This window comes from Crinia signifera, chromosome 19 (genome assembly GCF_055691185.1).
Source record: "Crinia signifera chromosome 19, ASM5569118v1, whole genome shotgun sequence".
Lineage (NCBI taxonomy): Eukaryota > Metazoa > Chordata > Amphibia > Anura > Myobatrachidae > Crinia > Crinia signifera.
Window position 1 is genome coordinate 30050639 of NC_139226.1, and position 25238 is coordinate 30075876.

General features: G+C 48.0%; 1 protein-coding gene across 6 annotated transcripts in view; it reads left to right on the plus strand.

Annotated features, from left to right (window-relative positions):
- The first annotated feature begins 5087 nt into the window (after positions 1–5087).
- The window catches only part of PPFIA3 (PPFI scaffold protein A3), a 99165-nt gene continuing 79014 nt past the window's right edge, over positions 5088–25238 (plus strand). For 5 of the 6 annotated variants that reach the window (XM_083162267.1, XM_083162266.1, XM_083162268.1 and 2 more), the window contains exon 1: positions 5088–5628. The gene's annotated coding sequence lies outside the window, so the exon portion shown is untranslated. The remainder of the gene's footprint in view (positions 5629–25238) is intronic. The other variant, XM_083162270.1, reaches the window with a different exon arrangement.

Sequence of the window (25238 nt, forward strand, 5' to 3'; positions counted from 1 at the left end):
GGCATCATGTGTAATGGGTACTATGGTGTGTGGCATCATGTGTAATGGGTACTATGGTGTGCGGCATCATGTGTAATGGGTACTATGGTGCCATCAAGCAAGAACCCCCTAGCAATGAGCACGTAGGTAAGCAGCACTTATGTGGCAAATATGTAATGGGCATTACGGTTTGTTATATAGTATGTAGTGGGCATCATGATGTGTGGCACAATGTGTAATGTGCATTATGGTGTGTGGCCTTATGTGTAATTGGCATTATGGCGTGTGGCTTTATGTGTAATGGGTATTACGACGTTTGCTAAAATGTGTAATGGGCATTACTGTGTATGGTCTAAAGTGTAACACCACACCCCTTTTTGTGATGCCATGCCTCCTTTCCATGAGGCCACGCCCCCTATTTGCCGCGTGGCTCCGCCGCGCAAAGGTCCCCCTGCTCTTATGTCTAGATCTGGGACCACCCATTACCATAATTCTAGATTCGCCTATGTGCATTTCATAAGCACAAAGCTGTCATTTCTGTGAGTTACCTACGCTTCTTGCCGGTGGCAGGGTTATTTTTGACTTACTTTGCAGAAGAGCTATTATTTCCCTATTTGTACGGATGTAGTTATCAGCCTGAATACTGCCCTGTTCTGTTGTCTCATCGCTCAGTCCCGAGTGCGGCCCATCAGCAGTTCGCTGTAGTCACAGAAACCAAGGAAATGTCCTGCAAACCAATTCCATGCACATGATGTGAAAACTGGTACAAGACAGCAACTGTTTCCCTAAAAGAAATAACTGAATACATTCCAGCGACTCTACAAACAACATCAGTGATACAGTTAATGCCGGGAAAGAACTGAAACAAAATCCAAAACATTCAGCACTTGGCTCCTGAATCAGCTTCTTTGTCATATTTGCTTTCTTTAACTTTTTTGCCCTGAAGTGGTCTCCCCTGCCACGTACTGTCTCAACCTCTCCCACTGAGTCATGCACCGGAGTTGGGCCCTGATTCTTATGCTGGGTACACACCAGGAAGACTAGGCCCGATCCCCTCAATCTAGATCCAATTCCGACCAATTGGATGTAGATTGTGTGGTGATTGGGCCCTTTTCTGTCCTGGTGTGGACCGATACCGTTCCGATGCGCGGTCCCGCGGGTCGGTCGGTCGTTATTCAGATCCTACCTGCTGCAGGTAGGATCTGAATAACGACCATACTGCTGGGTGCGGGTAGCCATCGGATCGGACCCGCTCACGGTGCACATCGTGAGCGGGTCGTGCCCCCCTGCATCATCGTGAGCGGGTCTGAAGAAACACTGACGACCCGCTCACAATGTGCATCGTGAGCGGGTCGTCGTGGTGTGTGTACCCTACATTATTCCCTCGCATACTGAAGTATTGTGCATGCGCATATCGTACGACCTCCCAACATCTGTGGTTCCAGAAATGGGACACTTGAGCGGCGGAGCCGCGTGCCCGAAAAGGGGGATGTGGTCTAGGTAAAGGGAGTGTGGCCTCGCGAGATGATGTGTCCTCAGGCCATGCCCCTATTTTCCGCCCTTCTGAAGCACCCTTCTGCCCCTTTTGGGGTAGTCCCTGGCAGCCCCCAAAGTGTAGGTGACTCGCCCGCTTCGCTTCCTAGGAAAGAGGGCTAGATGAGGACAAAAACACTACAATCCTGGTGGCTGTGTGAAGGGGGCGGGGTTCAGCGGCATAGCTTTGCTTGGGGCGCCCTCCCCGCCCATCCGTCCAGCCCCCCCGTGCCCCCTCCCCCCATTGCCGCATGCTTACCTGTCCGCGCGTCCCGGCTCCCCTCCAGGCTTCAATAAATTCTATGCAGACGGACCACGATAAAATGGCCGCCCCCATACCGCAGACAGTTTCAGAGAACGGTCTGCTTTATGGGGCGGCCATTTTATCCTGGTCCGTCTCCATAGCATTGATTGAAGCAAGGAGGGGAGCCGGGAAGCGCGGACAGGTAAGCATGCGGGGGATGGGGGGCGGGGGATTACTCTAGCACCGCAGCCCCCCCGGCGCCCCCATATGCACAGCGCCCCCCCCCCTGCGACCGCGGGGGCTGCGGTGCTATAGTTACGCCACTGGTGGGGTTATAGACACAAACCATGCGCTATAGCCGCGACTCCTCCGCAAAGCCACAAATCATGTGCCATCTTCACACAGCTGTAAATCATACGCTATAGCTCTGCCCCCTACCCATAGACCCGCAAAACGCAGGCGTTTCCTCACCTTGGGGGTGGTGCCTAATGACATCATAGTCTGCCCCACCACCAAAGTAGCTCGCGGTGTCTCCACTCGGGGCTTCTCCAGGAGGCAACACTAAATAGGCAGGCAAATATGGTTAAGCTATGTCCAAGGATGTAGACACTGGGGGCTTGGCATAAGACAGGAACACAATCCCCCTCCTCCCTAATCCTCCACACCCTAGTGGATGGTGGGGTATGAAATACAACCTGTTGGCACAAGTCGTCTAAAAAAAAACAATATTAAAAACTAATGTTGATCTTTTGACTGTCAACCTTCCTATTGTTGACTTACAGTAATGCTTGTGTCCTCCTTCTGACCCTGTGGACCTTAGCCATGTCAAACAATTTTTCATGTGTCGACATAAGCCCCGTCAAACTAATGGGTACTTGTGTACTAGCACGGCGCCCATCGCATCGCAGACCATAAGGCATGCGATGGTATGCAATGCGATGTTACGCAATGGCAGGCGATGTTATACAATTTTAAATTGTATACCATCGCATTGTATGCCAGTCTATCGCATATACAATGGTATGCGAATTAAAATTGTATAAGCACCCTAATGGGTTTTTCAATTTTAAAAGTGCCCCCTATAAGATAATTAAACGTGATGGGTGCTCAGTATGTTAAAAGCACCCCCAACGGCACCCCCACTATCAACGCCAACCCGCGAGAGGTGGCGGTACGCGTCCTACGACCTTTTCATACCCCCACTATCCACGTTGGCGTGGAGTTGGGGGCATATATAACATAGTGTGGCGAGCGGGACGCGGAATACATGTAAAGTAATACATGTAAAGTAATACGCGTCTGCCCGCGGGGCTCGCTGCGCTCGCCAGGCTTCGGGCTCGCCACACTATATAAGATCAACTCTTAACTGGATAGTGGGGGAATGAAAAGGTCGGAGGACGCGTACCGCCGCCCCTCGGGTTGGTGTTCATAGTGGGGGTGGCGTGGGGGTGCATATAACATTGTAAGCCCCCATTAGGGTGCTTATACAATTAAACATCGTATAGGGGGCTTATAGAATTTAAAATAGCATCGCATCGGGTGTATGGCATGTGATGGCATGCGATGCGATTATATGTTGTGCGACCTAATATCGTGGGCGCCGTGATAATACACAAGTACCAACTAATGAATGTCAACCTTCATTGTGTCAACCTATCGACCGTATCCAGAATCTATCCCACATTGAGTAACTGCTATGCACCGGTTCCGTGTACAATGATTGATACTGGGCAAAGAACTAAACCCAACAAAGGGCTACACAATATGAGAAGAGCGCAGTTATCCAGTACTGCCGTGTACAATGCATTCATTCCAGTCATTCCAAGGCTAACCATAGTCTTGCAAATTCCATCTCCCAGAAGGAAGCAGACATTGCTGCGGTATGGAGAAAAGAGAAGGAAAGCCATTTAAATGTATAATTGTGCTATTCCCCAAGGTGGTAATAACATTTATTGTTTATTTATCAGATGAAACAGGGTTATTAGATAATAAGCTCCCTTAAGTCTATACAAATGCTAACAAAGACTGGCTGAGATGAGCACATATATAAAGTGATTAGATCCTATGATGTAAACATTTACCACCTTTGGGCAATTCCGGGTGACAATGTCTATGATCAGCATCACCGATGATAATGCCAATGTCCATATATCCAGCACAGGTATTATTCATATATTTGTAAACTAACGCTCATCCAATATTGTATATTTCCTCCAAGTCCCTGATTGGTGGTCTGCAAATAGCTATTATCCAATGCTGATATCAGCCCAAAAACTCTTTTCTGTTTTTAGGGACTGTTTGGATACACCTACCGCCCGCCGCCCCCCCCCCCCCCTCCAATACTTTGTTGTTGACTATCTCTGCTAAAGTACAGTCCTTTCTAACATTCGCATTTGCTTACAAATTGCTGGCACCGAGGGGTGACTTAGTAAAAGGTTCTGGTTCATTTCACATCTAATTCAACCTGATTTTTTTTAAAAGTTCTGACGGGCATTTTTGATGCATGTACAATCCACTGGATCCTGGATTATCCACCAGCGCAATACTAGGGGGGGGGGGGGGGGGGGATTAATATTGAAAACATATCAAAAGAATAGAGTGATATATAAAATATACAGTGTTTAATAGAGCGAGCAGCAGATATTGGCTGCTCTATTAAACACTACTGTAGGTCTGCACAGAGGCAAGGGAGGGTTTACTCACATTCATTTCATTGCAATGCCAAAAAGATTAAATTGGGGAATTCATCAATATCATTATGATTAATAATAATAATAATACGTAATACATAATAATAATAAATAATAATAATAATACATAATAATAATAATAATAATATTATTTTAGTAGATTTTTCATGATTTTTTAAATAATTTTTATGATGATAATTCCTATTATTATGATGATGATTACTATTATTTGAGTATGATAATGATGACGTTGGTTATTATGATATATCTACTATATTACATTCCTGATGGGAGAATGACACTCACATCTATCCATGTTTAATGCATCTATCATCTTACAGGACTATTAGATAAATCAGAAATGTGTTGATGGCTGCACTGGCAGTGCCACCTGCTAGTCTCCCTGGCACCCCCTCTGCCCAGTGCCCATCGGTACACCTTCCCTTAAACCTCACCACTCTCAGGATGACATCATCCCTTCCATCTGATCCCTCCCCCACCAGCCTCTGATTGGCCTTCAGGCACTCCCTACACACCTCTACACCTATTGGCTCCTGCGCACGCCATTCATTTCATGCAGCACTTCCCCTCTAGGTGTTCTGGGCGGTGTTAGGGTCTAGGGCGAGCGGTGATTGGCTGCGGCGCACGTCCGTCTGGTGGCCCGGGGCGGGGAGGAGGCGCTGGTGCTGCCGCTGATGGTAATAGGGGTGATTCTCTCTCCCGTGCTGCACCCCGGTGTCTGAGCGGAGGGAGGAGGAGGATCGGGGTGCCAGCGGCAGCTGGAAGGGATGATGGAGCTGAGAGGCACCGGCTCTTCTTCCCCTATCGCCGGCCAGCAGAGCTGCGGCGTGGCTGCACCCCGGCTCCAGCACTGTCTGCAGCTCTGACCCGCACCGCGGACACCGAGACACCTATAGTCACCTGGAGGGAGAGGAGACAGCACAGGGCAGGGAGACAGCCTCATGTAGGGAGGGAGAGAGGGGGCAGTACTGAGCCAGGTGGTGCAGGGGACACCCAGGGTAAGGGGTGAGACAGGCAGGGGGGCAGTGAGAGCAATGGTGATGGGGCAGCAGTAGAGATCTATATGCATCACATAGAGAGAGACAGCACCGCCGCCATCAGCCTGCCAGAGACAGCCGGGAGAGAAGAGACAGCCAGGGAGGCCCAGCCTGCAGAGAACAGGTGAGTTTGGGATGGGGGGGTTGATGATTGACAGCACCTGTTCCATGCACGGCTCAGCATCCAGGTGCTCTGGGTACCACACAGCCTCCCCATCCATGCTTCATCACTGTCCATTGCACATACCCATTACCATGCCAGTGCCAACCCTGCTCACCCATGGCACCTGGCCACCATGCCATTGGGTCCTTCATTAAGGCGTTGCATCCTTACAGCTAAAAAAAAAAAAATTGTGTCTATGTATTGGCATCTTAAGGGGCACTCCTATATCACTGATTATTTGGAAGCGTCTCTGAATTATGACTTCCCCTGGCACCTGTTATTTTATTTTTTTTTAAATGATGTTCCTGTCTGCCCACCCATTTGCAGTGTGCTAGTCTATGTTCCTGTGAGTGGTTTGCAGGCCCTCAGCGAAAGGGATTAATGGAGCATTATCAGCTGCCCGCTCCCATTTCTGCATATCTTGCCTTGCTACTGCCTGATCACATCATTCTCTCTCAGCCTTCCCTGACAACCAGTGTTGCAACCCTCCCCCCATTTATGCTATTGTATCCCATTGCTTTTTTTTTTCTTCTTATGTCTGCATCATACTCATCCCCCCTTGTAGTGTGTCTTTTCCAATCATGTTTGGTATATTTGCACTGCCCTTTGGTGTGTGTGTATAATTATAATTATATTTATATATATATATATATATATATATATATATATAAAATGTGTGTGTGTGTGTGTGTGTGTGTATATATATATATATATATATATATATATATATATATATATATATATATATATACACACATTTTCATATGTGTATGTAAATGTGTTTGAGTTACTGCATATAATGTCCTGGTGTATTATATACAATCTGCTGCAATTATATTTCTTCAGAATCACGTGTTTTTTTTTTTTTTTTTTACCAATCTTTCTTCTCTTGTTCTAGAAAATGCAATTACTAGAATAATTGAATTCTCTTCAGCTCATTTCAGAACCTGTTCCGTGTGAGCGTTTGCCGTTTGGACCGCGTCTTGCATGCCATCGCTACATACATCCCATAGAGCCTGTGTGTTCCTGTCCCTTACCGTCAGACCCTCCCTATCAGCTGGTAGCTCTGCAATCTCACATGTACTCCTATTGCAGCCGGTGTCTGTAGTTAGAGGGCTCGTTCTCCTGTTGGTCAGCGTGCCATTTGCTGCTCAGGAACCGTGCTGGTATCCCAGTATGCCCCAGTCCTATATCGCTAACCTTTTATTTCCGATCTTTCCCGAAATACAGTAATTGCATCAATATATGAACTGATTTTTCAGTAGAGACCCCATTTGTTTATGTATTCTCACCCTTCACTTACACCCCTTTGGTCTGATCCACCCCATGGTATTAGGTAGCTGATAGATGGGGGTATGTACTATTAGATGGTAACAGGGTCCATAGTGATCCCTGTTAGTCTCGGTTTCTTAGCCTTCACCACTTTGCATCTAGAGGTATCTAGAGATTATATATATCCTACAGAGAGGCTTCCATTCCTCTAATCAGGCATGTCCAAGCTGCGGCCCTCCAGCTGTTTTGAAACTACAAGTCCCATCATGCCTTGCCACAGTTTTGCTATAAGGGAATTTTAAAACTATGACAAGGCATGCTGGGATGTGTGGTTTCACAACATCTTGAGGGCCGCAGGTTGTTCTAAGTCTTATTATTTGTTCATGCCATACAAGCAGAAAATCAGCACCTTCCATTTATTTGATGTGAGCGTCTGGCTGTGAATTAATGAGGCATTATTTTCTGAGTATATTAGGGTTACCTAGAGTGATCCTGCATCACCAGCAGCCACATCTAGGAGGCGATACAGAGGGGAAGTATTGGGAGTAAGTTGCTGATGTTTTCCCTTTCGGCGTGTGTCACAATGGTCACTGTCAAGTGATGCAGATCAAAATTATTTATTTATTTATTTATTAACAGTTTCTTATATAGCGCAGCATATTCCGTTGCGCTTTACAATAGCAGACAGTGATACAACAAAACAGGGTATTTACAGACAGTCAAAATGTAGGAGGGCCCTGCTCGCAAGCTTACAATCTATAGGGAAATAGGCATTGATACATAAGGATAGATACTGTATTCTTTATTGCATCGATTTCACCAGAATGCAAGGTTCTATGACTGGTTCTGGAATTTGATAAGCTTGCCTGAAGAGATGAGTCTTCAGGGAACGCTTATAGGTTTGGAGACTGGAGGAGAGTCTTATTGTGCTTGGGAGGGCATTCCACAGAGTGGGTGCAGCCCGAAGAAAGTCCTGCAGTCGGGAATGGGAGCGGGTAATGAGTGTGGATGAGAGACGCAGATCTTGGGAGGAGCGTAGAAGTCGTGTTGGATGATATTTTGAGATAAGAGAAGATATGTATGTTGGTGTAGTTTGGTTTATGGCTTTGTGTGTAAGTAAAAGAATTTTGTATTGAATACGGTAGAATACAGGTAACCAATGAAGTGACTGACAGAGTAGCTTTGCAGACGATGAACGTCTGGCTAGGAAGATTAGCCTTGCAGCTGCATTCATAATGGACTGTAGTGGTGAGAGTCTGTATTGGGGAAGGCCAATAAGGAGACTATTGCATGGAGATCCAGGCAAATTAGATGAGCATCTGAGTGGTATCTAGGGAGGGGGCGGAGCTACCTACACCAGGTGTGTACTAGGTGTCAGCAGGAGCACCAACACCGGTATCCGTAGTCAGCCGGCACATTCTGCACATGCCATTGGAAAGTACAAAAACTGGTGGCCGATCTGCTGTATGTATACCTGCATATATTACACCAACAAAATATATGTTCTCGGGTTACTCAACACCTGTGTAATTATTTGTCTGCAGACAGTGAACTATGCCTTGTTTTTATAATTGATTTTATTGTGTTGTGTACCTGGATTGGCCCTGTAACCATTAAATGACTGTGATAAGGTAAGATGCCACGCATTTGGGCTGGGTTCCAGGTGGCATGTGTGGCATTTGAGTCTTTAAGCAGCTTGTTGGAACGGGCATAGATCCCACAATTAGGCTATAACGTTCCAAGCACACCTTTATAATCGTACTGTTTATCTTTGCACAACTAATATATAGTGCTGCGTACAAGCGGCGCTATGGAAGTGTACCTGCACGTTGTGGTGTTTTCTGTAGACTGGAGGAGAGATGGCTACTGGTAAGGATTTGGGATCTGGGAACGTAGAACAGTTCAGATGCGTGGATCCACAAAAAGTATTGGCTGTGATTATTGGCATAGCATCCAAAATGGAGGCCGCACATCTTGTACACTTTTTGTTGGAACGCAAGTCTGCACCATTATACACATGGCTGAGCTGCATAGCCAAAGAAGAACCATATAAGGAAGCGGGGAAGTTAGATTTAGAGTGACACTTGGGGGGTTGATTTACTATGGAGCAGGTTGTCAAACCAGACTGGATTAAAGCCCCCACACACTAGGCGGTAGGGGCTCGTGGCTGATATAGTTCGCCGCGGCCGATATTGTGCGTACACGCTGAACGGTATCACTCAGTGATGTCCCCGGGGCCCGCTAAAATGCAGATCTTTTGGCCTGCATATTCGGAAGACATCAATCATTGTTAACGACGCGCGGAACCTCTCATCGTTAAGGATATTGGAGTTCATTCTGGTTGACTTACAAAGCTGCAACTTTCGCTGATATGCGAGCCACCTGAACGCCGCTCGCACAAATGCCCGCCCCCACCCCTCGCACGAAATCATTTGCAGGGCAGCTGATATCCGGTGACGTCAGCTGCCCACTCCCAGCACCCGCGTTACGGCACCATTAGCATGAAATGCTGGGCATTCCCATGGGCTTGACCCGTGTCCGCTGTCCCACACCGCCCGCACTGCTCTGTGCGAACCCGCTGGTGACTATACAAGTAGCCGTGTACATTCGCAAACTGAACCTGCACATGCGCATAAATGCTTAGCAAAACATCTCTCGTGGAGATCAGAATGACCTCTATTGAGTGTACACTCTAGACAATATTGTGAGCAATATCCCCCAGAAGCCCCTTTCTCAGCGATCGAGTTTACAGTATTGCCTGGTGTGTATGGGTCCTAAAATCTTTCCTAATGGGCGTTTTAAAAACGATCGGTCTCCACGCCAACGTTTGACAACCCGCTCTGTAGTAAATATATAAATGTTAATAAAGGGGTTTGCGTGCCTTAATTTCATAACCCTGGCCCACACTTTTCTAGACGGGACGGATAATAGGCCGCAATATACAGACAGTATGTACAATACCAGGACTGTGTACATTTCTCCAATTCCCTTAACGCCTCCCCCATCCCCAATGGAAGCCCTTATAGTGCAAGGCTTTTTCCTTTCCTGGTCTATGGATGGAAAAAGGGGGATGGGAATGAAATTGTGCTGCCATGTATCACACTTCACATGTGAGCAACAGAAGGTGGTGGGATATCCGCGCACACACAGGCTGTACTGAATGTCTGTGCAATTGAGCGCCTATGTTTTATTTATAAGTACTAACTCTTCCTTATATGTATTTATTCTTCCTCCACCCTGCTGTGCATTCTCCCCCAGGCGCGGGCTCACACGTTGCCTGTCCCTATGCTGGTAGGATTAGCCTGTGCTGAGAATCTTGCCCGGCAGTAGTTTAACCCTCCGACTACATCACCTCTCCCTGCAGTACACTGATTGGGGAGCCAAGTACATGCTGCATATCACTTTAACCAATGTGATGTCATCAGTGTTACACAGCCGAGCAGTGTCACTGTGTGTGTGTGTGTGTGTGTGGCTCTATCTGTCTGCACCTTTCCTTTGATGGTAATTGAGAATTTTATTAATGTTTTACTGTTAAAATTATACGCGTGATGGGTGTTTTCTTATTGAAGAGTTTCTGATGTATCCGTCCGCATCCGGTGCTGTGTGTTTGCATTCTATGGTTTTCTCTTTCCATTTGTGGATTTTAATTTACCTGATCATTGGCCGCGGTGGTATTGTTACTCGGAGATCTAATAGCAGTGTATGTGTGCTCTTGTGTATTATTTATGGTGTGTGTGTACAGGAAAGTGTTAAGTGCCTTTTTAGTGTCATTGTGCATCGTGCACCTTTTATACATACAAACATAGTTTGGCATCTTGTTGATGGTTTAAAACTGTCTTGGGTGTTGTTGCAGAACACGTCATGTTTGATGGACTGGGCTCCGAGCAGGTGACTAAGACGGCTGTGATGTATGGATTGCACCAGTGTCATGTTAACGAGCCGTTTGGTGACTATGCATGTTCCTGTAAATGGGGATACACCCCTGCCCTCAGGAATGAAATACTCGGTGGAAGTCATCACTCCCTCCATACCAATGAACGGTGATGAGCATTATCCTTGCCTTCTAATTGGATGACCGCATCCAACCCATCCGGGACATTGTGCCCATTATAGGACCAGTTCCTATCGGAGATTCAGGGCTGTAGAATTCTGTCTCTTGGCCTATCCTAATCGATCCTGCCCTGGTCTGCCTTGGCATTCCATGCTGGCATCACATTGGGCACTGTTGTAAAGCATTAGTCAGTCGAGCGGTCTTGGTCACTCATGTTGATTGTGACAATCCCCTATTCCCTTGAGTTACATTGGGGAATTGGGGATATTAAACTTGTTTCAAAATCACCAAAATGGCATTTTTAACATGCTTAATTTCCCAGATCACCCGATGGATCACCAGTCATCACTGGCTACCGATCGGTACTTTTGGTCAGCAGAACGGCAATGTTGGAGGATCCTGTCCGCAGATGTATGGTGGCCAATAATCTAGGCTCTTGGATCTGTCCACTTCCCCAGTGATTTGGGTGATTCGGGAGAATAAAGTTTTGATTCACCAAGAGAGTCAATGACCAATGTGGGCTGAGCTAAGCTGTCGACTGCACCCCTACCTACTCTCCAGGATCTTCTGGGGAGATTTTCTCAGATGTTGGGAGGGGAGAAGATTATGGCTTTAGGCTTTCAGCAAGGGAGAGCTGCTGTCAGTTCTGCAGAATACAGAGGATGTGTGGTTTCGGCAAAATTGACAAAATGCGTGGATCGTCGGCAATCCACCAATCCACTTTTTTTTTCCCTCCGTGCTGGATTTTTCACCTGGGGAAAATTCAGTATGGATTGAATACGCAGATTTACCAATGAAAACGTTGTTATCACTCCTTACTAATGACAAATGGTACTCCAGCCAATCAGCTCTTGTCATGTGTTTAAAGATAAATGAACCAGGATCTGATTGGCTGGGACACCATTTAACATATGTTACTGGGGGATAACAAGATTTGTTTTTTTTGTTACTTTAACAGTGGTTTTTAAAGCTGATGCTTGGTGCTGCTTCTGCCCACAGGGCTTAAAAGCGTCAATAATCTCCAATGTAAACATGCCTGTTTTTGCATTTAATATTAATGCTGTTTTACATCCCGCACCCAGATTCCCTGACAATCAAACCGCATCTTAGTATATATACACCCTGGCGTTATTTATACCTCTCTAATGCCTTTGAATCTCTGTCTCTGCAGTTCCACATTTTGAGAATGTATTCATAGACTAGTTCTTTCAAAATGACGGCGTAGTCCCTATCTGCTCCTACCTCCAATCTCTGGGTGGAATGCACTAAAGGAAAATGCAGTAAAAACCCTGTTATCCGGGTTTTTACCACATTTTGGTATGCAGGGTTTCCACTGAGGGGGATATCGCCAGCAAAAGCTGGCAATACCTCATAGAAGCCTATAGGCTTCATAACAGATCCCCCCCCCCCCCCTCACCTGTGTCCAGGCAGCCTCCTGCTGTGCTGATTGGACCAGGAGCCCAACAGCAGCAGCAGCCAGGGACAGACAGAGGAAAGAGCCGCTGGGGACCCGCTCACCCCTCGCCGGGGTAAGAGCAGTGTTAGCCGGCGGAGGGGGTGGTAATGGGTGGCGGATGGTAGTGCATCTCGCCCTCTGGCTTCACAGCTCCCTCTGTCCATATCCAGCAAGTTTGAAACCGATCGTTCTGGTTTCACTTTCTCTTAAGGATTATTTTGGTCTGTCGAGTGGCCTCTAGTGGTTACTGGCCGTACTTCACCTTAGAGGTGAGGAGTATTTAGCCTTTAATAAAGAGAGAGAGAGTTAATATAGATTAGGATCCTGACTTTCCTTTATTTTAGATACATGGGACCTTTCTCCATTACAGGGATCAGTAATATATCAGCAGTGGAGAGCTCTGTGTGCTGTTGTTTAGCCCATGTCTCCATGCTGTAATTCCTCCTTACCCTGCTGACTGAGGCGATCATGTGAGAGATCCTTTGGCAGCAAAAACCTGACAGATATCGCTGTGAAATAGAGCCAACAATAGCGCAGGCCGCACCGAATATCAGAGACGTATCACAATTAGATCTTGTTATCAATGTTCAATCAGCAGCCACACAACCTAGATCTTAAGGTCCATACACACTGGGCGACTATGCCCAGTGTGTATGGACAGCGATGATGCCAATCACCGCTGCGAGGGAAAGCCGCTCATTGCATACACACTGAGCGACTTTCCCCCTGCCCGTCGCCGACGGAGGGGGGAGGATGGCGTTGCATAGCGCAGCGCTATGCAAAGCCGTCCTGAAAGCTGCTCATCTGCTGGTATTACCAGCAGATGAACGGCTTTCCTGGCGAAGATGCGGGAGCGCGCAGCAGCGCTCGTCGCCGGGCCATACACACACTGAGCGGCTTTGAGATAAAAGCCGCTCAAACTGGGTGTTTTGAGCGACTTTCAGCTCAAAGTCGCCCAGTGTGTACGGGCCTTTAATTCACGTCATTATCCCAAAGGCAACGCTATTGGGGCCGTACACATTTAGTGTTTACCTGCGTTTCGTACAGTTTCATGGCAACGCCAATATCGTTAGCAATATCGGCATTGCACATTGGATCTTATGGAGCATAAGTATCAAACTTTCTATAAAAGACTGAAGTTGCCCGCGGCAACCGGTCCGGTTCCATCGATGAATTTTTAGAATGTGATAAATGATGACCGGTTGCTATGTGCAGCTTCTTCGCTTGTCCTCTGTATGGAGGTCTTGGTCCTCCCCCCCCCCCCCCCCCCTGGTGTGGTCCATTTTACAGAACAACTTTGGGAGTACAATAATTCCCAGTAATGACATTCTGCAGAGCGCTATAACTACATAGCACAGTATGGGGGAGATATTAATTTCCTGTGGCTTGGAATAGAAACGTCCACAGCGGTGGTTCTTGAGATTAGATCAAGTAAAACAAATATCTAACATGGTTTGTACATAATCCCTTTATTACATGGACAGTGGGGTTCGGGGTACCCTTCCGACTTCTCACAATGCTTTTCCTCATGGTACCTGAATACTTTACCAGTGATGCATTCATGAATTGGCATCGAAATCATTATCTTCATGTCGGGTGCATGGATCAGAACGGAACCAAGCAGGACAAACGTACTCGACAAATGTCTTTCCCCATCTATTGTCTCCACCTCGCCAACATCTCTATCACTTTTTTATAAACACCATCATCTATCCGGTATCCGGACTATTGTTAGACAGCACTTACATAGACAGCCATTACATCAACACCATTAGTTCGACAGCTCAATAGGTCGACATGGTTTTAGGTCGACATACCATTAGGTCGACATGTCATTAGGTCGACACTGCCATTAGGTCGACACTGCCATTAGGTCGACAGTGTCTATGTCGACAGTCAAAAGGTCGACATGGTTTTTTTCACTGTTTTTTGAGCCGACATGTGCCGACAGGCGGTATTTCATGCCCTACTATCCACTAGGGCGTGGTGGGAGAATAAAATAGTGTGCCGAGCGCAGCGAGGCACCGTGCCCGAAGCATTGCGAGCGAAGCGAGCGGCTGCGGTTCACTTCAAACTGTGTCCATGTCGACTGTGTCGACATTTCGGCCAAAAAACAGTGAAAAAACCCATGTCGACCTTTTGACTGTCGACATAGACACTGTCGACCTAATGGCAGTGTCGACCTAAAAACATGTCGACCTAAAAACATGTCGACCTAATGAGCTGTCTACCTAATGAGCTGTCTACCTAATGAGCTGTCTACCTAATGAGCTGTCTACCTAATGAGCTGTCGACCTAATGAGCTGTCGACCTAATGAGCTGTCGACCTAATGAGCTGTCGACCTAATCAGCTGTCGACCTAATGACATGTCGACCTAATGGTATGTCGACCTAAAACCATGTCGACCTATTGAGCTGTCGAACTAATGGTGTCGATGTAATGGCTGTCTATGTAAGTGCTGTCTAATATCCGTCCCACATCCCATCTATCCCCCCCCCCCCCCACACACACACACTTTTGCGAGTGAATGCGGTACACTTTGATGGTATCATTGTCGACTATGTTGACAAAAAAAACTCACGTCGACCTTTTGACTTGTTGACCAAGCCGTTGTTGACCTAATGCTTGTGTTGACCTTAGCCACGTCAACTTATTTCATGTGTCAACCTAGGCCTTGTTCACCTTCTGTGGCCAACCCAACGCAGGTTGACATAATATGGGTCAACCTAATGACCCATACTCTAAAGGAAAGTTCTAGAGCCATCCTACGCAAATGTAATCGCAATTACGCATGCATGCGGCATTCCTAAACACTGCTATGCATGCGGTCATTGCAATGCTTGATACATCCCATCCTAAAAATATCACCCAACTATAATGGAAAAGTGGTCAGCCAGAGAACGCCAACATATTGTGCAGGATAGTCTAACACAAAAGTGCGGTAAAACCCCCGTTATTCGCTTTTTTTACTGCATCTTGATATGCAGGAAAACCTGCACACCAGGTTTTCGGTGCGGGGGTATCGCCAGCAAAAGCTGGTGATACCCTATAGAAGCCTATGGGCTTCTTAACACGACCCAGCGACCTTTAGTGCATCCCGCCCATTGACTGGCTCTTGTCCCTTGTATATTTTTTATTTATTTATTCATTAATAAACAGTTTCTTATATACAGATGAAGCCATCCTCATCCAGCCCTTTAATAGGATTAAATGAGCCAGAGCTGTCGGATTTAATCCTATGCCAATCCCCTACTGTATTGTTCTATGTGTTGTATTGCAGCTGAGAACAATAGGCCTTGATAAGCCATGGCTATCCACAGAAGGCTCCATCTGTACCACACACATATTCCGCAGCGATTTACACAGTATAGTTGATCATTCTCATCCGTCCCTGCCCCAATGGAGTTTACAATCTATATCCTACCACATGTACACGCACACACAGACATTCTAGGGTTCATTTGTTGGGAGCCAATTAGCCTACCAGTATATTTTTGTATTGTGGGAAGAAACCGGAGCACCCGGAGGAAACCCACGCAAGTACAGGGAGATTATACAAATGGGTGCCGGACAGGGTCCCGACAGTCAGGAATCCGGCAGGCATTCATCCGACGTTGGGATCCCGACTGTCAAAACACTGACAGCCGGGTTCCCGACGGCAACCGTCTATTTTCCTCCGTGGGGGCCCATGACCCCCATAGAGGGAGAATAGAATAGGTGCCCGCAGCGCGGTGAGTGCAGCGAGCCCGCAAGGGGCTTAGTTGCGCTCACCATGCTGTCTGGGTCCGGCCAGTCAGGATCCCGACGTCGGGATAATGACTGTCGGGATCCCGACTGTCGGACCCCTGTACCACACCCATACAAATCCGCACAGTTAGGGCCGTGGTGGGAAAACTAAACCGAGTGTATATCTGGGAAATATTCATCCTGTATATTGCACAGTCATATATATATATTGTGGTGTATCGCTTATATAACTTAGTACTGACAGAGCTGGAGAACAAATTTCACTTTGAACGTGATTTTCTAGACGAGCCAATGAATCCAGCCCATGGGGCAGTATGGAGATGAGCAGCTTTGATTGACAGTTCTTCCTCACTGGATTGTCTGCAGCAACTGCGCCAATTATAGACGCAATCTGTGTCGGCCGGTTTTTCCACTAACGAAAAATCTCATTGGCCTCCTCAGCAGCGCCTCCCTCCAATCTAAGCGAGGCAGCCCCTGCCAAGATGGCTATTACAGTGTGTGAGTGTGACTCGCTGGAGTACAATTCCCAGTGTTTCCTTTCCTTTTGTGTACACTGCAGTAATATACATCATAGCCTCTGTCTGACAGTGGGCACAGAAGATGTAGCACACGGATGGGGAAGAGGCACAGCAGAGCGCGGCGGAGCTGGCAGCTCTGTCTGAGGGCATGCAAGTTACTGCCCTGATTTCTTCTATGTGTGGTAAGAAAAGAACGGAGCATCTCTAATTAACAATTACAGTAATTAGAAAGGCTGCATTGGTGAGGAGTTAATTATATTGGAGGAGACTGAGCAATTCCCTTGTAAATAAAGGGTTTCAGAAGCTGATCTGCCCCCCTTTGTATTCCGATATCCCCGTTATAATCATAGAATACTAAGACGGTAACGTCACAGCTCCTAAGGTGGGGTATCCCGAAACACGTGCTGTGTGCTGGGCAGCAGCAATAGTTGGGAAGCTGGTCTTCGACCCAAAATAATGGGTTATTGCAGTGATGGCTAACCTTGACACTCCAGCTGTCGTTGAATCAGTTTTAGCATGGCCAAATAGTAAAACAGGTGCAGGGCATTCTGGGATGTGTAGTTCAACAACAGCTGGGGTGTCAAGGTTAGCCATCACTTGGTTATTGCTATGGGGTGATTCAGACCAGCTCGTCGCGGGCTGAATTTGCTCCCCCGTTTGATGTTTTGGGTTTGCACGAATGAATTATGCACATGGGCAAACCCCCCGAGCTAATGGCTAAGGGGCGGAAGCAGGGGAACACCCATCATTTCCCTGCTTGGGGCTGGTGGTTGATATCACATGATGTCAGCGCCCGCCCCGAATTCGGCGGGAAGCATTCTAGTGTTCCCGCTAGGCTGTTTTAGCGGGGCGCTGCGCCCTGCCCGATTTTTTTTTTTTTTTTTTTTTAATTATTTTTTTTTATTTATTTTTTTAAGGGCAAAATGCACCCTGCTAAAAGAGCCTGCCTCCGACCCCGCCGGTGTAACTGGGGAAGGCCAGCGCCAGCATAGATGGCGATGCCCAGGGCTTCTACGGCAGTGTAGAGCCTTTGGTGGGACCAGGCCTGCCCCTTTTCGTAACAGCGGCGGCCAGGCTTGCCCCTTTTCATGACTGTGCGGCCCGGGCACGCCCCTTTTGTGACGTTGGTGGCCTGGGACCACCCACAACAGTGACTTCGGCGGTCCCGGTCTGCCCCCCTTACACTGCCCCGATTCCTAGAAGGAACACTACATACGTTAGAAGTCAGTCCAGGCTGGCTTTTCTTTACGCATGGTGGAAAAATCATTTGATGGTGATTAAATTACTTTTCTGCCAGACGGCCACATGCGAGCGGATGTGTATGCTCACTAACACCAGAGGAGCTGGGGTTAATGGAGTGGACAGGGGTGTCGTGCAGGAACTGGAGTCATCATAGGTCCTGTCCTACCCACTCTGAGATGAGAAGGGCAGAATCGGTCGTACCCAGCTCTCCCAGGATGCTTTTCTTCTTCTACTCTCTCTGTGTTTATTATATAAAATATATTTTTTATATATGTGTATTTGTTCATACTAGCATCGCACCTTTCAAAACCAGTGCAGCTCTGTTGGGGTGCTTAAAGCCCAGTTTGGTCTGTATTTCAATGCTAAAATACAGACAAGAGTGTGCTAGAAGCACCACAGCTCTATATACTCAGCCTTCTCCTACTACTGCTTCCTGGTCCATCATTCATCCCGCTTCTGGGACAGAACCTGTAGCCTGTGACTCAGTGCGGGAAATTGACTAAGATGTGTATTCTACTTCACATGTGATGTTGCAATGGGCAACCAATCAGATCCTGTCTACTATCTTCTAGAGCAGGGGTCTTCAACCTTTAAGACAACGTGGGCCACCTAAAAAAATCCAGTGAAGCCCGAGGGCCACTAAACTCTACTGCAGTATTTCGGACAGCCCCATAGAATCACAGCTCCCCTATAACGTCAGCACAGTCCTTCATAGATAATTGGCACAGCCGCCCATACTCAGCACATAACCCCCCCCCCCCACACACACACACACATACCCCAATAGTCATCCGCAGCCAATTTGGGTTCCAGTGCAAACAGTAAAATATGTGCCCCCCCATATATAATTTGATATTGAATAAATTGCACGTGCCGTAGGCGCGCTCCCAAAGAGGGGTGTGGCCTTATTATAAGGGGCGTGGTCTAATTATAAAGAGTGTGAACTAGCAGGAAAACAATTACCTGACACCTCTTTTGCAACCTGCATGACCAGACATTGGTTACCGCAGGAATGGTCATTGTCCTCACACGCTTAAGTTGACTGAAGGCTGCACAGTGACATATAAACATGAAGGCACACACAGTGAACTAGTATGCCTCACAGATCAAACCCAAACAATGAAAGGCTACTTAAATCAATATACACTGTTACAGTGTTTATCCGTAATTCCCATTACACATTGTGCATCACACCATAGTGTCCATTAGACATTATGCCACACACCGTAATACCTGTTGTACTTTGTCATACACCGTAATGCCCATTACACATTATGCCGCACACGTGATGCCCATTACACATTAATCCACACAAAATTATGCCCATTGCACATTATGCCCCACACTAATGCCCATTATGCCACAGACCCTAATGCCAGCAGTACTCCTGCTTATACATATGATGCCCCAGCAGTGCCCCTCACCCAATGCCCCAGCAGTGCCCCTTACACAATGCCCCAGCAGTGCCCCTTACACAATGCCCCAGAAGTGCCCCTCACACACAATGCCCCAGCAGTGCCCCTCACACACAATGCCCCCAGTAATGCCCCACACACAATGCCCCCAGTAATGCCTGCAGCTTTGCCAGGTCCCCTGCTCCCGCCAGCTGTACCTCCGCAACCTGCAGCTTTGCCGGGTCACCTGCTTCCACCATCCATGCCTCCTCCTGCAGTTTCGCCAGGTCCCCTCCGCTAGCTGTGCCTCCTCCTCCTGCAGTTTCGCCGGGTCCCAGCTCCCACCAGATGTGCCTCCTCCTCCATCAGCCATGCTGGATCCACTCCTCTGCCCTGCCTGCAGCCAATGAAAATCGGGTAGGCAGCACCCGGGGGAACTCCATTACGCTGCCTCCCTCGGCAGCATTTTCTTTTTCTTTAAAAAAAAAATCCTGTGCATGGCGGGCAGGGGGCCACTGAGATCAGCTCCGCGGGCCACTCGTGGCCCGCGGGCCATGGGTTGAAGACCCCTGTTCTAGAGGGTGCTAAATAAATAAGAGATAGATTCTGATTGGTTGTCCATAACAACATCATATGTGAAGTAGAATTCACATCTTAGTAAATTTCCCGCACTGACTCAGCAGGAGTGCTGTGGTAGTGACACTGATGTGTGCGAAGTACAGTTCTCTCTCCTCCTTACACTGAGGGCCTTATTCTAGTTCACTCTTTCTGACAAAATCCTTTTTAGATGGACAAATCCATGTGCATTGCAGGGGGCAGATGTAAAATGTGCAGTGAATTAGATTTGGGTGAGTTATTTTGTTTCTGTGCAGGGTAAATACTGGCTGCTTTATTTTTACACTGCAATATAGATCTCACTTTGAAGTAAAACCCCACCCAAATCTAATTCTCTCTGCACAAGTAACATCTGCCCCACCTGCAGTGCACATGGTTTTGTCCATCTAAGAAGGATTTTGTCAGAAAGAGTGAACGAGAATAAGGCCCTGAGTTTGTAGATAGGACAGGAGTGCTGTGCTAAAGAAGCTGATTTTGTGCTGCACAGTTCTGTCTGTTCCCTACACTGTGGCCCTTATTCAGATCTGATCGCAGTACAAATTTGTTTGGAAAATGGGCAAAACCATGTGCACTGCAGGTGGGGCAGATGTAACATGTGCAGAGAGAGTTACATTTGGGTGGGGTGTTATTTTATAAAAATAAAGCAGCCAGTATTTACCCTGCACAGAAACAAAATAACTCACACAAATCTAACTCTCTCTGCACATGTTACATCTGCCCCACCTGCAGTGCACCTGGTTTTGCCCATTTTCCAAACAAATTTGTACTGTGATCAGATCTGAATAAAGGCCTGTGAGGGAAATGTACTAATTTCCCCTGTGTCTGTAAACAAGATAGTTCAGCAGGAGTGCTGAAGCGGTGACCCGGATCTGTGCTCCTGTGAATCCCTAGATATTATTTCCATTCTGCACTTCATCTTTTTCCTGTGGGATTTTTTAACTGATAAACAGACAGGACATCCCACAGCATAACTATCTATGTGGAGAGGAAACGGCAATAACCGGGTGACCTTCCTCTACCTGCAGACACGCCTTCAGCCCTGCTCACTTAGGTCTACGCACGTCTGATAATGAAGGCCAATGGTAGAAGCATTGGCATTATACATAATACACTTTGAGGCAAAAAATCTGCTGGAACCCCCGACCTGAACGGAACATCATTGTTTTATTTTTTTAAGTCTTCCATGCATGGCAAAATACATGAAATAGTTAAATGTAAATTGCCAAAATTGTGGTGAATGTGTTTTATGTTTTATTCCCCAAATGTAAATGTTGGTTGCAGCTACAGTATGTACAGTATGTTACCACGCTTCCCATACGCATCATTCTTGTCATAGCAGGTATAGTTTCTGCCATATATAGGCCATACCTGTCACCTGCTGCTGCGCCCCTCACAGCCCTCACCTGCCATTGCCCCCGACACAGCCCTCATTTGCTGTTGCACCCGCATTCACCTGCCGTTGCCCCACCACAGCCCTCACCTACCATTGCACCCTCCACAGCCCTCACCTGCCTTGTAGCTTGGATTTGCCCTCTACCCATCATACATATCCTGGTCCCCACTGTATCGTTCACCTGCCTTGTGCCCATCACAAGTCGTTTGCCCACCCTCGTACCTTTCAACTGTCCTGTACCACCTGTACCACCACAACTATCGCCTGCCCTGTAGCCCTAGAGCCTCTTGCTGGCCCTGTAGCCGTAGGGCCCCTCGCCGGCCCTGTAGCCGTAGGGCCCCTCGCCGGCCCTGTAGCCGTAGGGCCTCTCGCCGGCCCTGTAGCCGTAGGGCCCCTCGCCTGGCCTGTAGCCGTAGGGCCCCTCGTCTGGCCTGTAGCCGTAGGGCCCCTCGCCTGGCCTGTAGCCGTAGGGCCCCTCGTCTGGCCTGTAGCCGTAGGGCCCCTCGCCTGGCCTGTAGCCGTAGGGCCCCTCGCCTGGCCTGTAGCCGTAGGGCCCCTCGCCTGTAGCCGTAGGGCCCCTCGCCTGTAGCCGTAGGGCCCCTCACCTGGCCTGTAGCCATAGGGCCCCTCGCCGGCCCTGTAGCCGTAGGGCCCCTCGCCTGGCCTGTAGCCGTAGGGCCCCTCGCCTGGCCTGTAGCCGTAGGGCCCCTCGCCTGGCCTGTAGCCGTAGGGCCCCTCGCCTGGCCTGTAGCCGTAGGGCCCCTCGCCTGGCCTGTAGCCGTAGGGCCCCTCGCCTGGCCTGTAGCCGTAGAGCCCCTGGCCTGTAGCCGTAGGGCCCCTCGCCTGGCCTGTAGCCGTAGGGCCCCTCGCCTGGCCTGTAGCCGTAGGGCCCCTCGCCTGGCCTGTAGCCGTAGGGCCCCTCGCCTGGCCTGTAGCCGTAGGGCCCCTCGCCTGGCCTGTAGCCGTAGGGCCCCTCGCCTGGCCTGTAGCCGTAGGGCCCCTCGCCGGCCCTGTAGCCGTAGGGCCTCTCGTCGGCCCTGTAGCCGTAGGGCCCCTCGTCGGCCCTGTAGCCGTAGGGCCCCTCGCCGGCCCTGTAACCGTAGGGCCTCTCGTCTGGCCTGTAGCCGTAGAGCCCCTCCTCTGGACTGTAGACTTAGGGCCCCTCGCCGGTCCTGTAGCCTTAGGGCCTCTCGCCGGCCCTGTAACTGTAGGGCCTCTCGTCTGGCCTGTAGCCGTAGAGCCCCTCGTCTGGGGCGTAGACGTAGGGCCTCTCACCTGGCCTGTAGCCGTAGGATCTCTTATCTGCCTTGTTAACCTTACAGCTCTCACCTGCCCTGTATTTAACACATCTTGGTCCTGCCTTGTATCCATCACACCAGCGCTGTGCCTACTATACCTTTCACCCACCTTGTTCCTATCACACCAGCCCTGTGCCAACTGCACCTTTCACCTGCCATGTTCCCATCACACCAGCCCTGTGCCCACTGCACCATTCACCCGCCTTGTGCCCATCCCACAAGCCCAGTGCCCACTAAACCTTTCTACCCTACCTCTTCATTGAATTTAATCACAAACCTTTAGAAATGTTTCTTATTAGCCTGTCGGTAAGCCATGGTAATGTGTCATTATGTTATCTTCACTATTATCTTTCTATTTGCATTTGTACATTGTAGTGGGTGCCTCTGGATTATAAGAGGGTCCCAATATAGTGATTTTGTTGTATTTTTAATGTAACACTTGTGGCTGACACGATGGCTACATTATGTCCTTTGCAGTAACAGAGGGCAAAGTGTTTCATTTACTAGATGCTGTGCAATTAATTCTGGATTCACCAGTATTCTGCAGAGTTTATCCTGTCTCTCTACTTCTGCTGCCAAAAAATAAGGAATATGTTGTTTTTATATTGTAACCCATGGGGCGAGAGCTGAGGGAGTGTTGTGAAAGTCTCACCTCTTGACGAGTAACGCTGGGTGCAACTTGGGGTGAGGCAAGGAGGAGCCGACTCCACGGAATCTGGGTGGGGTCCTAGTGCTGAAATTCCCAGGGCTCGCTATCATGTTGTCATGCCACAAATGAAGTGCCTGGGAACAGGCAAAGTCACATTGTTCCCCAGCACCGAAGTACAGTAGCGCATGGTTTTATTTGATGCTTTCCAATTTTTATTTATTATTATAACAGATCAGCTTTTCCGCTTATGTTGGAGATTTGGGGGTTCGTCAGATTTGGCTCCTTCCCTATTGGCTAGCGCTCAGTGTGAGAGAATTGCAGATTTGGCATTGGTGATGTGGAAGAAGTTCTGTAGAAAGGCTAGAGAGGAAGAAAAGTCTATTGCAGGGTTTTCCGAGAACATTTTGTGCACCCAGGTCTAGGGCCTCAATTAGGGACCATGCGCCAAACGTACCTGCAATGATTGCCGCAAGCTACTTATATGCTTATGTATGCTTTGGTCTTATTTATGGCTGCACCAAGGAGAAATGTGCTATCAAACGAAGGGGTTGATATATCAAGCAAGGAAGGGAGTGTGATGTGGAGACGTTTCCCATAGAGATACCATACCCTCCAACTGTACTTTTTTGGCAGGTACAGTACCGTTGTTTTATGGCCTGTACCTGTTTTCTACAACTGCCTATTGTAAGTATAGGAAAGGGGGCGTGGCCGTGCTTCCTTTACCTGTGGCCACACCCCCTATCTGAATTTGGACTGTTTTTTTCTCTTCAGATGTTGGAGGGTAACCAATTAGCTTTGAGGAAGCATTTATCAATTACGCTCCCCGTAATATGATAGGCAACAGCTGATTGGTTGCTATGAGCAATTACTCCACTGGGCCACTTCTCCACTGTTTTCACTGCTGGATAAATTGATCCCAATGTACCGATAGGGGGAAGCCTAGACGCGTACAGCTCTGCCTATAGTTCTGCGCACGCGATGCAGCAGCAGACCCGCAGGCAGCTTACTACGACTCTGCGTCGGCACTCGTCTGAGCTGACATAGGGGGTTATTTTGGTTCACTCTTTCTGACAAATTCGTTCTTAGGCGGACAAAACCATGTGCACTGCAGGGGGGGGGGGGCAGATGTAAAATGTGCAGAGAATTAGATTTGGGTGAGTTATTTTGTTTCTGTGCAGGGTAAATACTGGCTGCTTTATTTTTACACTGCAATATAGATCTCACTTTGAAGTAAAACCCCACCCAAATCTAATTCTCTCTGCACAAGTAACATCTGCCCCACCTGCAGTGCACATGGGTTTGTCCATCTAAGAAGGAATTTGTCAGAAAGAGTGAACCAAAATACAGTAAAAAAAATATATATATATTGATTTTTTTTTTTTTAAGAATACATTTATTTTCAAACATCCTGACTGTTGCATCCTCCATCTCTGCAGCCATTGGGTGATCACATTGTAGGTTGCAGGCAGCAGTGATGGGCATCCCAGCAGGCACTGGGGGAGGGATCCACCTCTGACAGTGGGCGTTTCTGACATGGTCGCATCAGATGCAACCGTGTCAAGGAAAGCCCAGTCTGGGGTGGTCAGATCTGATGCCAGGTAAGGGATTAAAGATATCGCTGCTTGTGCATGGATGGTATAATCAAACAGGTATTTTTGACGTTACCTGTGGGTAAGCATGGATATCCCCAAAACTTAGATTGATAGGGTGCTTTATGGACTGAGGGGCAGATTTATTAAGCTCGGGGAAGTGATAAAGTGTCTGGTTTTTATCACCGGCCAATCAGCTCCTACCTGTCATTTTTCAAACCAAGCCTGTAACTCCACAGCTGATTGCTCAGTGATAAATCAGCTGTGGAGTTACAGGCTTGGTTTGAAAAATGACAGTTAGTAGCTGATTGGCCGGTGATAAAAACCAGACACTTTATCACTTCAC